At 44.8% G+C, this 13245-nt stretch overlaps 1 protein-coding gene and 1 long non-coding RNA gene across 2 annotated transcripts in view; one reads left to right on the top strand and one right to left on the bottom strand.

The window, feature by feature from the left end:
• Positions 1-13245, bottom strand: part of arhgap15 (Rho GTPase activating protein 15) — a 730777-nt gene that overhangs the window by 119509 nt on the left and 598023 nt on the right. The window lies entirely within an intron of this gene.
• LOC144503547 (uncharacterized) overlaps positions 4045-13245 on the top strand; it is an 82341-nt gene continuing 73140 nt past the window's right edge. The window contains exon 1 of the long non-coding RNA XR_013499503.1: positions 4045-4280. This is a non-coding gene — a long non-coding RNA (uncharacterized LOC144503547). The remainder of the gene's footprint in view (positions 4281-13245) is intronic.

The following is a 13245-nucleotide window of genomic DNA, read 5'->3' on the forward strand; positions in this document are numbered from 1 at the left end:
TGCTGGCAGGGCATTCCAATCCCTCACCACCCTCTGGGTAAAGAACCTACCCCTGACATCGGTTCTATAACTACCCCCCCTCAATTTAAAGCCATGCCCCCTCGTGCTGGATTTCTCCATCAGAGGAAAAAGGCTATCACTATCCACCCTATCTAAACCTCTAATCATCTTATATGTTTCAATAAGATCCCCTCTTAGCCGCCGCCTTTCCAGCGAAAACAATCCCAAATCCCTCAGCCTCTCCTCATAGGATCTCCCCTCCATACCAGGCAACATCCTGGTAAACCTCCTCTGCACCCTCTCCAAAGCCTCCACATCCTTCCTGTAATGTGGGGACCAGAACTGCACACAGTACTCCAAGTGCGGCCGCACCAGAGTTGTGTACAGTTGCAACATAACGCTACGACTCCTAAATTCAATCCCCCTACCAATAAACGCCAAGACACCATATGCCTTCTTAACAACCTTATCTACTTGATTCCCAACTTTCAGGGATCTATGCACACATACACCTAGATCCCTCTGCTCCTCCACACTATTCAAAGTCCTCCCGTTAGCCCTATACTCAACACATCTGTTATTCCTACCAAAGTGAATTACCTCACACTTCTCCGCATTAAACTCCATCCGCCACCTCTCGGCCCAACTTTGCAACCTGTCTAAGTCTTCCTGCAAACTACGACACCCTTCCTCACTGTCTACCACACCACCGACTTTGGTGTCATCAGCAAATTTGCTAATCCACCCAACTATACCCTCATCCAGATCATTAATAAATATTACAAACAGCAGTGGCCCCAAAACAGATCCCTGAGGTACACCACTTGTAACCGCACTCCATGATGAATATTTACTATCAACCACCACCCTCTGTTTCCTATCCGCTAGCCAATTCCTGATCCAATTTCCTAGATCACCCCCAATCCCATACATCTGCATTTTCTGCAGAAGCCTACCATGGTGAACCTTATCAAACGCCTTACTAAAATCCATATATACCACGTCCACTGCCTTGCCCCCATCCACCTCCTTGGTCACTTTCTCAAAAAACTCAATAAGGTTAGTAAGGCACGACCTACCTGCCACAAAACCATGCTGACTATCACCTATCAATTCATTACTCGCCAAATAACTATAAATCCTATCCCTTATAATTTTTTCCAACATCTTGCCGACAACAGAAGTGAGACTCACCGGTCTATAATTCCCGGGGAAGTCTCTGTTCCCCTTCTTAAACAATGGGACAACATTCGCTAACCTCCAATCTTCTGGTACTATACCAGAGGCCAACGACGACCTGAAGATCAGAGCCAGAGGCTCTGCAATCACTTCTCTTGCCTCCCAGAGAATCCTTGGATAAATCCCATCCGGACCAGGGGATTTATCTATTTTCAGACCCTCCAGAATATCCTGCACATCCTCCTTATCAACTGTAATACTGTCTATTCTACTCCCTTGCAACCCAGTGTCCTCCTCAGCTATATTCATGTCCCCTTGCGTGAACACCGAAGAGAAATATTGGTTCAATGCTTCACCAATCTCCTCCGGTTCCACACATAACTTCCCTCTGCCATCTATAACTGGCCCTAAACTTGCCCTAACCAACCTTCTGTTCTTGACATACCTATAGAACGCCTTAGGATTCTCTTTAACCCTATCCGCCAAAGTCTTCTCATGTCCCCTTTTAGCCCTTCTAAGCTCGCTCTTCAACTCCCTCTTAGCCAATCTAAAGCTTTCTAGTGCACTACCCGAGTGCTCACGTCTCATCCGAACATAAGCCTCCTTTTTCTTTTTAACCAACAAAGAAACTTTTTTGGTGCACCACGGTTCCCTAGCCCTACCAATTCCTCCTTGCCTGACAGGGACATACCTATCACAGACTCGCAGTAGCTGCTCCTTGAAAAAACTCCACATGTCGGACGTTCCCAGTCCCTGTAATCTCCTAGTCCAACCTATGTTTCCTAATTCTCTCCTAATAGCCTCATAATTACCCTTCCCCCAGCTAAAACCACTGGCCCGAGGTTCATGCCTATCCCTTTCCATCACTAAGGTGAACGTAACCGAATTGTGGTCACTATCACCAAAATGCACACCAACTTCCAAGTCTAGCACCTGGTCTGGCTCATTTCCCAGCACCAGATCCAATATAGCCTCACCTCTAGTTGGCCTGTCTACATACTGAGTCAAAAAACCTTCCTGCACGCTTTGAACAAAAACTGACCCCTCTAACGAGCTAGAGCTATAACAATTCCAGTCAATATTAGTCAAGTTAAAATCCCCCATAACAATTGCCCTATTACTTTCACTCCTAAGCAGGATTGACTCCGCAATCCTTTCCTCAACCTCTCTAGAACTTTTAGGAGGTCTATAAAAGAAAGGGCAGGAAAATGGATGTGAGGAATGTCGGATCAGCCACCATCCTACTGAATGGTACAGCAGGCTCGAGGGGCCGAATGGCTGACTCCTGTTCTTATTTCTTATGGTCTTTACTGTTTTTAGTGACATTGGTTAAAGCACAAATATGAGCCAGGACACTGTGGAGAACTCCCCTGCTTTTCATTGAAAATATCCACCTGAGGGGGCCTTAGTTTAACATTTCATATTGAAGATGGCATTTCTGATCATGCAACACTCCCTCGGTCCTGCGTTGTGTCAGCCTAGTACTTGTGCTAAAGTCTCTGAAATAGGACTTGAGCCCAGTTCGTGCTACCACAGAGCCACAGCTGAAAAGGGTTACTTGTGTTCCGACTGAACAGCAAACAGAATTGTTAAAATGATGATTTCCCTTTAACACACTCACATCTGTGTAATAGCAGTCATAACAGAGCTAATACGGCATTAAAAGACTTAAGACATCGGGCGAGATCGTCTGACTGTTCATGGCGGCGAGATCTTCCCATCCGGTTGATGGCGCACCCTCGCCGTGGGTTTCCCGGCAGCATGGAGTGGATTCAGTGGGAAATCCCATTGACAGCGGCGGGACCGGAAGATCCCACCCACCAGCCAATGGCAGGCTGCCTGCTGCCGCTGAGAAACACGCTGCGGAGAGCCCAGAGAATCTCGCCCATCGTTCTTAAATGCAAGAACTACATTGGCACTCACCTGATGAAGGAGCAGCACTCTGAAAGCTTATGCTACTGAATAAACCTGTTGGACTTTAACCTGGTGCTGTGAGACTACTTACTGTGCCTACCCCAGTCCAAGGCCGGCAACATGGCAAGAACTACGTTTAAGGATTCATACATTTTGGAACATTGTTCTGGAGTCCCTTCTTAGAATTATGCCATCTATCTTGCATTAGGCCAAGAGGGCAGAGCCCCCTTAGTATTTACGCTGCTTCAATCAAACCAATGGCGAGGTCCCTGTTCATATCACATGAGCCGGGTTTATCTGACTGATATCATCTTAAAGTTGGTGGTAAACCAGGTAAAGCCACAGGATTAATGCTTGAAGCAACAACAAACAGAAAAATAAAACCATGCTTTGCTTTCCTGACCGACTGTATTGAATTTGTTTCGCTGCGAAACACGGAGGGATAGGTTTTGAACCTCTTTCAACCTGAGGATTCTTTTGCCTTTCGTATACGTTTTTAAAAAAAGGCCAAGCAACGCACCCTCCAGCTCCCCTACAACCAACAAAGATACAAAGAAGGGGAGAAAACAAAGTCAAGCAACAATACAAAAAGAATTAGTGCCAGAGCAGCAGGATTTCTCCTTAATTTGACTTTCCCTACAGGTGGTATGCAGCTGCATCAGAGCAGGTTATTTCACTGCCGGTCACTTGTGCTGTAACAAAGTGCTGCCTGTTTTCGACAGAATATATTTAGTGATGCGCAACGAGTTAGGTCTATAATAAGAAAAGCATTTTTTTGGCATTGCCCGAGGAGACTCCCTACGCTAGCCGTGGACAGTAATGCTCTTGTTTCAGTGTCTGCGTACAGAGATAAAGGCTGTCAGGAAACGCTGGTGCACATGACCCATTGGAACTTTTTTTTTGTGACAAGCCTATGACTGGTTGGCAAACAATTCTTATCTCATTGAAAGTGAATAAAGTGACTGAGGAATTGGAAGTGATCAGCGACGTCTCTTAGGAGGCTGTGAAAGTTAACAAGGAAACCTTCCTTTCTAATTATTTGACCACAGAGAGGTATCTCAGTATGCGCCGTGGACTCATTGCTAGGGACAAGAATGAGGCATCTGAGTTTGCCTAAACATCACAAGGTTCTACTGAATTACGTCAATCCTCAAGAGTTTAAATTAGATTTGCTTTGATCCAATAAAGTAAGTGCACCTTCATTGAACTTAGCAAATGGACAACTATGGACTAAGAATGCTCGATATGCAGAGCTTTGTGTGTTCTGAGAGATTTGTTTTATTCAAAAGATTGTAGATATTCTTGAGTTAAAATTTATGTAGAGACTAGTCATGCCGTTGAAAGCTTTGAACTTTTGTAAAAGTTTTTTTACTGGAAGATATCAATCCTGGGAATTTTATACAATCTGCTCATTTAATTACTCATGGGCAACCAGGGATGGGCAATAAATGTCGGCCTAGCCACTGATGTCTACATCCCATGAATGTAATAATAAACAAATGTTCTCATTGTACATTTTCTCATGTGTATGGTGGGAGCTGTGCCTCCAAGTGAGTGGGGATAAGGACTGTGATAGAGGCTGATACTGTTTGTAAGTTTTGCTGACTGTTCTGCCCGGTAAATGGAATCTCAAACTTCAGAGCGTCCCCCTTCGATACGAGAAGACTGAGGATACCCTATTAAAAATAGGGCGGCACAGTGGCACACTGGTTAAGTTCAATTACGGTCTTGGGTCACAGTCTGTGTGGAGTTTGCATGTTCTCCCCATGTCTGCGTGCGTTTCCTCTGGGTGCTCCTGTTTCCACCCCATTCCAAAGATGTGCAGATTAGATTGTTTGGCCATGCTAAATTGCCCCTTCGTGTCCCAGGATGTGTAGGTTGGGGAGATTAGTGGGGTAAATACATGGGGTTATGGGGATAGATGTCCAGTCAGAAAGTCAGTGCAGACTCGATGGGCAGAATGGCCTCCTTCTGCACTGTAGGGATTCTATTCCATTAAAAATGATAAGATATGGAAACCTCTATTTAATGGGCAGGTGGGAACCTGCCTCAAAGAGCAAATATATAACAAACATGACAGGAGATTGCCCAGGGAGTCAATCCTTTCGCCTATCTCCACAGATTATGGGAACAGCCGTGAAAGAAATTCTCTGAACCTGAGAAAGAGAGTGTCAAGATAAGATTGTCTATAATTTAACAACTTAAATGAAATTAATGTTCATAAAAAGCATGCATAAGCCAGAACTCTTTAACCATAAAGAGAACAGCACAATGGCTTGGAAAGTGTTCGCTATCAAATCTAAAACTCCCAAATTACTTCAGCTCAAAATTGTGGCCAGAAAAGTGGAAGGTCCTATTTACAAACATCACTAATTGCTTGTTTAGTTACCAAGTCCAAATAAAAACCCAAGCCGTTAGAATGCATTGTTGTCCTCCCTTCTCACAGAGTGGAATAAAGGCTGGGTGCAGCTCATGTTGTATCCAATTATTGGCACTGTAATTGGATCTTGTACTTTAAAAAATACGGCCACCTAGTAAATGTGCTGTGTCAAGGAATTCTTATCTAATTTGCTTGATGAATCGGTTGACCAAAGTATGATTAACCTGGCACATGTTTCTAGTTTCAGAAAATTTGTTCCTATGAATACTGCAACAGGAATGATCAGTTCTGCCTCTGTGTCTTTTTTCATCACTCATGGGATGTGAGCATCGCCTGCAAGGCCAATATGTGTCGCCTATTGCCTATCCATAATTGCCCTTGAGAAGGTGGTGGTGAGCGGTTTGCTGCAGTTTGTGTGATGCAGTTACACCCACAGCGCTGTTAAGGAGAGGGTTCTAACATGCCTTGAAGAGATATTAGAATGACAATACTATAAGGGAAATGTAGCATGTGATCCAGTCTTAGTTTAACTTTTGCTTTGAGCAGAGCACACACACACAGCTCTGATGCCTTCAAGCTTTATATCAATGTATTACTGTTGTCATGGATCTAGTTTTAATAAATGGACCCACAGCCTGTTTACCCAATCACTTGTGAGTGATTGGTGCCTTGTGCTTGGTACAGTAAATAAGCCCAAAGTATTATATCATTACAATCACATGTCTGGTGCAAGGATTTTGACTCAGCAACAGTAAACCAACAACAATGTAGTTCCAAGTCAGGGTAGGATGCAACTTGGAGTGGAATCTGCTAGTGGTGCTGCCCCTGTCCTTCTCGGTGGTAAAGGAGGAGGATTTGGAAGGTTCTGTTGAAGGTATATTGACAAGTTGCTGCAGTGCATCTTGCACATGGTACATACTACATTTACTGTGCAGTGGTGTTGGAGGGAGTGAATGTTTAAGATGGTGAATGGAGTGCTGGTTTGTCCTGGATGGTGTGGAGTATGGCTTCTTAAATGTTGAAGCTGCATGTATCTGGGCAAGTGGAGAATATTCCATTACACTTCTGACTTGTGCATTGTAGTTGCTGAGTATGATTTGGGTATCAGGAGATGCGTTCCTCACCACAGAATTCCCAACCATTGCCCTGCTCTTGTATCCACAGCATTTATATGGCTGGTCCAGTACAAGTTCTGGTCCATTACCCTAGAATGTTATTGGTGGGGGATTCAGTGATCACAATGCCAGTGAATGTCAAAGGGAGATGGTTAAATTCCCTTTGTACATGGTCATTGTGCCTCATCTGTCACATGGGCTCATTTTGGGATCATCGAGGTTTTGGACTTACACATCTTTCCAAGTGCATTTGTGCTGAAAGTGCTGCACAGTCATAGCTGGACACCACACATGCCTGTGAGGTCTTCTGGTGCCACAGTATTGACATGGTCTGCCACCACCTTCTGTTTTCCTTGGGTATTGGTTTCCTTGCCCTCTTTATGCTTTGTGAGCTGGGTGGTTTGAGTTGTTCTGTACCACGGCTCAACCTTGCCATGCAAAATGGTTCAGTTTTGCTGGTCATCTACCAATTGTCTGAGGATTTGGATGGCTTTTTCCAAAGTTAATAACTTCTTTAGATTACAGTACATCTAAAATAGTACCATTAGCTATTCCCAGCACGATGCCGTCTCTTATGTGCTCTGACTTACCATAGTCACAACTTACAACCAATCAGTATAACTCATTTATGAAAGAGTTTAAGGGTTCCCCGCGTTTTTTCACTGATGTTTTCATATTTTGCTAATGCTATTATATATCTTCAAATATCCCTTCTCCAGGAGGACTAATTCTGTGCCTGGTTTGGTCCTTCCATCTGCCTTAGTCTGGCAGTGTTGATTTACCCTTCATGCCTATTTTCAGCACTGGGAAATGTAGCTTTAATTTTACTAAAATCACACTACAATAATCTTTACTTTTCCTTCCCATCCTTGTCGGGGCTTGGTTGACTCCAGTCCCAGTTATGGAACCATTTTAAACTTCAGCAATTCTGAAGGAAATCTTTTGAACACATCATTTTGGCCAGATAATTGATTTGCTAAGCTTGAGTAATCAAATTGAATCTGCGCTGACTTCTCTTGAACATTTCTTTCCATCTATTTGTACACAGTGACCATGTGTTATGGCGCTGACTCTGTATCTGGGTTGCAGCATTCTTCTAGCTGTGTTCATTGAAATACTTGATTTGATTTATTATTGTCACATTTATCAGCATAAAGTGAAAAGTATTGTTTCTTGCATGCTGTACAGACAAAGCATACCGTACATAGAGAAGGAAAGGAGAGAGTGCGGAATGTAGTGTTACATTCACAGCGAGGGTGTAGAGAAAGATCAACTTAATGCAAGGTAGGTCCATTCAAAAGTCTGATGGCAGCAGGGAAGAAGCTGTTCTTGATTCGGTTGGGACGTGACCTCAGACTTTTGCATCCTTTTCCCGATGGAAGAAGATGGAAGAGAGAATGTCCAGGGGGCATGGGGCCCTTGATTATACTGGCTGCTTTGCCAAGGCAGCAGGAAGTGTAGACAGAGTCAATGGATGGGAGGCTGACTTGCGTGATGGACTGGGCTTAGTTCACGACCCTTCATAATTTTTTGCAGTCTTGGATAGAGCAGGAGCCATTCCAAGCTGTGATACAACCAGAAACTATGCTTTCTGTGGTGCATCTGTAAAAGTTGATGAGTGTCGGGGCGGACATGCCAAATTTCTTTAGCCTTCTGAGAAAGTAGTGGTGTTGATGGGCTATGTCATCAACGTTGAGGGACCAGGATAGGTTGTTGGTGATCTGAAGACCGAGAAATTTGAAACTCTCAACTATTTCCACTTCATCCTCAATGATGTAGACAGGGGCACGTCCTCCACCATGCTTCCTGAAGTCGATGACTATCTTCTTCATTTTGTTGATATTGAGGGAGAGATTATTGTTGTCGCACCAGTTCACAGATTCTCTATCTCTCCTGTACTCCATCTCATGGAGTACAGGAGAGATATCCTGGGAGGGAAATTTGTTACGGCTCTTCAGGGGGGTTTAAACTAATTTGTCAGGGGAGTGGGAAAGGGAGTTGTAGTCCAGAAGTCACTGAGGGTGGTGAGGTATTGGGGAAGGTATCAGGGTCAAGGGTGGGTACTGGTAGACAGGAAGGTGGGTTGAAGTGTGTCTACTTCAATGCAAGGAGCATCCGGAACAAGGTAGATGAACTTGGGGCGTGGATTGGTACTTGGGACTACGATGTTGTGGCCATTACGGAGACGTGGGTAGAACAAGGACAGGAATGGTTGTTGGACGTTCCGGGGTATAGATGTTTCACTAAGTGTAGGGAAGCTGGTAAAAGAGGTGGAGGAGTGGCATTGTTAATCAAGGATAGTTTAACGGCTGCGGAAAGGCACTTCGTGGGGGATCTGCACACTGAGGTAATATGGGCTGAAGTTAGAAATAGGAAAGGAGCGGTCACGTTGCTAGGAGTTTACTATAGGCCCCCAAATAGTAATAGAGATGTGGAGGAAGAAATTGCTAAGCAGATTATGGATATGTGTGGGGGTCACAGGGTAGTTGTCATGGGGGACTTTAACTTTCCAAATATTGATTGGAACCTTTGTAGGTCAAATAGTTTGGATGGGGCAGTTTTTGTGCAGTGTGTGCGGGAAGGTTTCCTGACACAATATGTGGATGGGCCGACTAGAGGTGAGGCCACATTGGATTTGGTACTGGGAAATGAACCGGGCCAAGTGTTAGATTTGGTTGTGGGAGAGCAATTTGGAGATAGTGACCACAATTCGGTGTCTTTTGTTATTGCAATGGAGAGGGATAGGGCCGTACGGCAGGGCAAGGTTTACAATTGGGGGAAGGGTAATTATGATGCGATTAGGCAAGAATTAGGGGGCATAAGTTGGGAACAGAAACTGTCAGAGAAAGGAACTAATGAAAAGTGGAACTTTTTCAAGGAACAAATACTGGATGTCCTTGATAGGTATGTTCCTGTCAGGCAGGGAGGAAATGGCCGAGTGAGGGAACCATGGTTCACAAAAGAGGTGGAATGTCTTGTGAAAAGGAAGAGGGAAGCTTATGTAGGGATGAGGAAACAAGGTTCAGATGGCTCGATTGAGGGTTACAGGTTAGCAAGGAATGAGCTGAAAAAGGGGCTTAGGAGAGCTAGGAGGGGACATGAGAAGTCCTTGGCGGGTCGGATCAAGGAAAACCCCAAGGCTTTTTACTCTTATGTGAGGAATAAAAGAATGACCAGGGTGAGGTTAGGGCCGGTCAAGGACAGTAGTGGGAACTTGTGTATGGAGTCAGTAGAGATAGGCGAGGTGATGAATGAATACTTTTCTTCAGTGTTCACCAAGGAGAGGGGCCATGTTTTTGAGGAAGAGAAGTTGTTAGAGGCTAATAGGCTGGAGGAAATAGATGTTCGGAGGGAGGATGTCTTGGCAGTTTTGAATAAACTGAAGGTCGATAAGTCCCCTGGGCCTGATGAAATGTATCCTAGGATTCTGTGGGAGGCAAGGGATGAGATTGCAGAGCCTTTGGCGTTGATCTTTGGGTCCTCGCTGTCCACGGGGATGGTGCCAGAGGACTGGAGAATGGCGAATGTTGTTCCTCTGTTTAAGAAAGGGAATAGAAATGACCCTGGTAATTATAGACCGGTTAGTCTTACTTCGGTGGTTGGTAAATTGATGGAAAGGGTCCTTAGGGATGGGATTTACGACCATTTAGAAAGATGCGGATTAATCCGAGATAGTCAGCACGGATTCGTGAAGGGCAAGTCGTGCCTCACAAATTTGATAGAATTTTTTGAGGAGGTAACTAAGTGTGTTGATGAAGGTAGGGCAGTTGATGTCATATACATGGATTTTAGTAAGGCGTTTGATAAGGTCCCCCATGGTCGGCTTATGATGAAAGTGAGGAGGTGTGGGATAGAGGGAAAGTTGGCCGATTGGATAGGCAACTGGCTGTCTGACCGAAGACAGAGGGTGGTGGTCGATGGAAAATTTTCGGATTGGAGGCAGGTTGCTAGCGGTGTGCCGCAGGGATCAGTGCTTGGTCCTCTGCTCTTTGTGATTTTTATTAATGACTTAGAGGAGGGGGCTGAAGGGTGGATCAGTAAATTTGCTGATGACATCAAGATTGGTGGAGTAGTGGATGAGGTGGAGGGGTGTTGTAGGCTGCAAAGAGACATAGATAGGATGCAAAGCTGGGCTGAAAAATGGCAAATGGAGTTTAACCCTGATAAATGTGAGGTGATTCATTTTGGTAGGACAAATTTAAATGTGGATTACAGGGTCAAAGGTAGGGTTCTGAAGACTGTGGAGGAACAGAGAGATCTTGGGGTCCATATCCACAGATCTCTAAAGGTTGCCAGTCAAGTGGATAGAGCTGTGAAGAAGGCCTATAGTGTGTTAGCTTTTATTAACAGGGGGTTGGAGTTTAAGAGCCGTGGGGTTATGCTGCAACTGTACAGGACCTTGGTGAGACCACATTTGGAATATTGTGTGCAGTTCTGGTCACCTCACTATAAGAAGGATGTGGAAGCGCTGGAAAGAGTGCAGAGGAGATTTACCAGGATGCTGCCTGGTTTGGAGGGTAGGTCATATGAGGAAAGGTTGAGGGAGCTAGGGCTGTTCTCTCTGGAGCGGAGGAGGCTGAGGGGAGACTTAATAGAGGTGTATAAAATGATGAAGGGGATAGATAGAGTGAACATTCAAAGACTATTTCCTCGGGTGGATGGAGCTATTACAAGGGGGCATAACTATAGGGTTCGTGGTGGGAGATACAGGACGGATATCAGAGGTAGGTTCTTTACGCAGAGAGTGGTTGGGGTGTGGAATGGACTGCCTGCAGTGATAGTGGAGTCAGACACTTTAGGAACATTTAAGCGGTTATTGGATAGGCACATGGAGCACACCAGGATGATAGGGAGTGGGATAGCTTGATCTTGGTTTCAGATAAAGCTCGGCACAACATCGTGGGCCGAAGGGCCTGTTCTGTGCTGTACTGTTCTATGTTCTATGTTCTATGTTCATCATTGTTTGAGATCTAACCCACTATGGTGGTGTCATCAGCAAACTTGAAAATCGAGTTGGAGGGGAATTTTGCCACACGGTCATAGGTGTATAAGGAGTATATTAAGGGGCTGAGGACACAGCCTTGTGGGCACCGGTGTTGAGGATGATCGTGGAGGAGGTGTTGTTCCTATCCTTACTGATTGTGGTCTGTGGGTTAGGAAGTTCTGGATCCAGTCCAGAGGGAGGAGCCAAGCCCCAGGCCACGGAGTTTGGAGATGAGCTTTGTAGGAATAATGGTGTTGAAGGCTGAGCTGTAGTCAATAAATAGGAGTCTGACATAGGTGTCTTTGTTGCCTTGGTATTTCAGCTTTGAGTGTAGGGCCAGGGATATGGCATCTGCTGTGGACCTGTTGCAGTGGTAGGTGAACTATAGTGGATCCAGGCAATCTGGGAGGCGGAATTGATTTGGGCCATGACTAACCTTTCAAAGCACTTCATATTGATGGATGTCAGAGCTACCGTACGATAGTCTTTAAGGCACACTGCCTGGCTTTTCTTTGGTACCGGGATGATGGTCATCTTCTTGAAGCAGATAAGGACCTCAGATTGGTGTAAAGCAAAGTTAAAGATGTCTGTGAATAACCCTGCCAGCTGGTTCACGCAGGATCGGAATGGTCATCCGGGTATCCCTATTGGGCCAGTCACTTTCTGTGGGTTACCTTTCGAAATAATCAATCTGCCAGTGCTGCCGAATTATTGCGCTGAATTTAAAAGCTTATTTCAGCCTTTTTTTGGAGTTTGCTCACCCTTTTGCAATCTAGCTAGATTCTTTGACTCTGCTTTCGATTGGGTCTCCCAATGGAATTTTATCTGCTCTGGAGTCCTCTTACACTGCATGGCGGATCTTTCTTCTGCTCTTCAGCCTCCACTTCCATAAGGGAAAGTTTTCAGTGATCTCCAGCTATGCATTCAAGATCTTCAAGTTAAGTGTAGTTCTTTCAGATCAGACAGCAGTTTCTTTACTTCTTCATTCTTAGGGAATTTAAGATACTTTGCCTGCTGACACCATGTTGTAAGGTTGTATCTTGCCTCATGAAGAGGTCTTGAGGCTTTTATGATTGAACAATAACTGTCTATTAATAGCACATAAGTAGTTTAATTTATTTATTAGTGTCACAAGTAGGCTTACATTAACACTACAATGAAGTTAATGTGAAAATCCCCGAGTCGCCATACTCTGGCGACTGTTTGGGTACACAGAGGGAGAATTTAGCATGGCCAATGCACTCCTTCAGACTGTGAGAGGAAACTGGAGCACCTGGAGGAAACCCACGCAGACACGGGGAGAATGTGCAAACTCCACACAGACAGTGACCCAAGCCGGGAATCGAACCCAGGTCCCTGGTGCTGAGGTTATAGTCCTGGCTAGGTGCTATCTATATGTCGACTTTTACCAGATTCATTCCTAACTCTACTCCTCCTATGTGACTCAACATCATAATGTGGGTGGTACTGTTTCCCCAGTCCCATATTAACCCTTATAGTCCTGAACAGTTTAAGATGACAGAAGTCTCCATGATTATTTGGCCGAAGCCTTGAGTGCCTGGAAGAACAAGGGCACCAGAGACAAGGCAAACCACCACCTCCAAGTTTCTTCCTAGGTTGCACACCATCCTGACTTGGATAAATATTACTGCTCCTAGTCTATCACCAGATCA

This window comes from Mustelus asterias, chromosome 14, assembly GCF_964213995.1.
Source record: "Mustelus asterias chromosome 14, sMusAst1.hap1.1, whole genome shotgun sequence".
NCBI classification, from domain to species: Eukaryota; Metazoa; Chordata; class Chondrichthyes; order Carcharhiniformes; family Triakidae; genus Mustelus; species Mustelus asterias.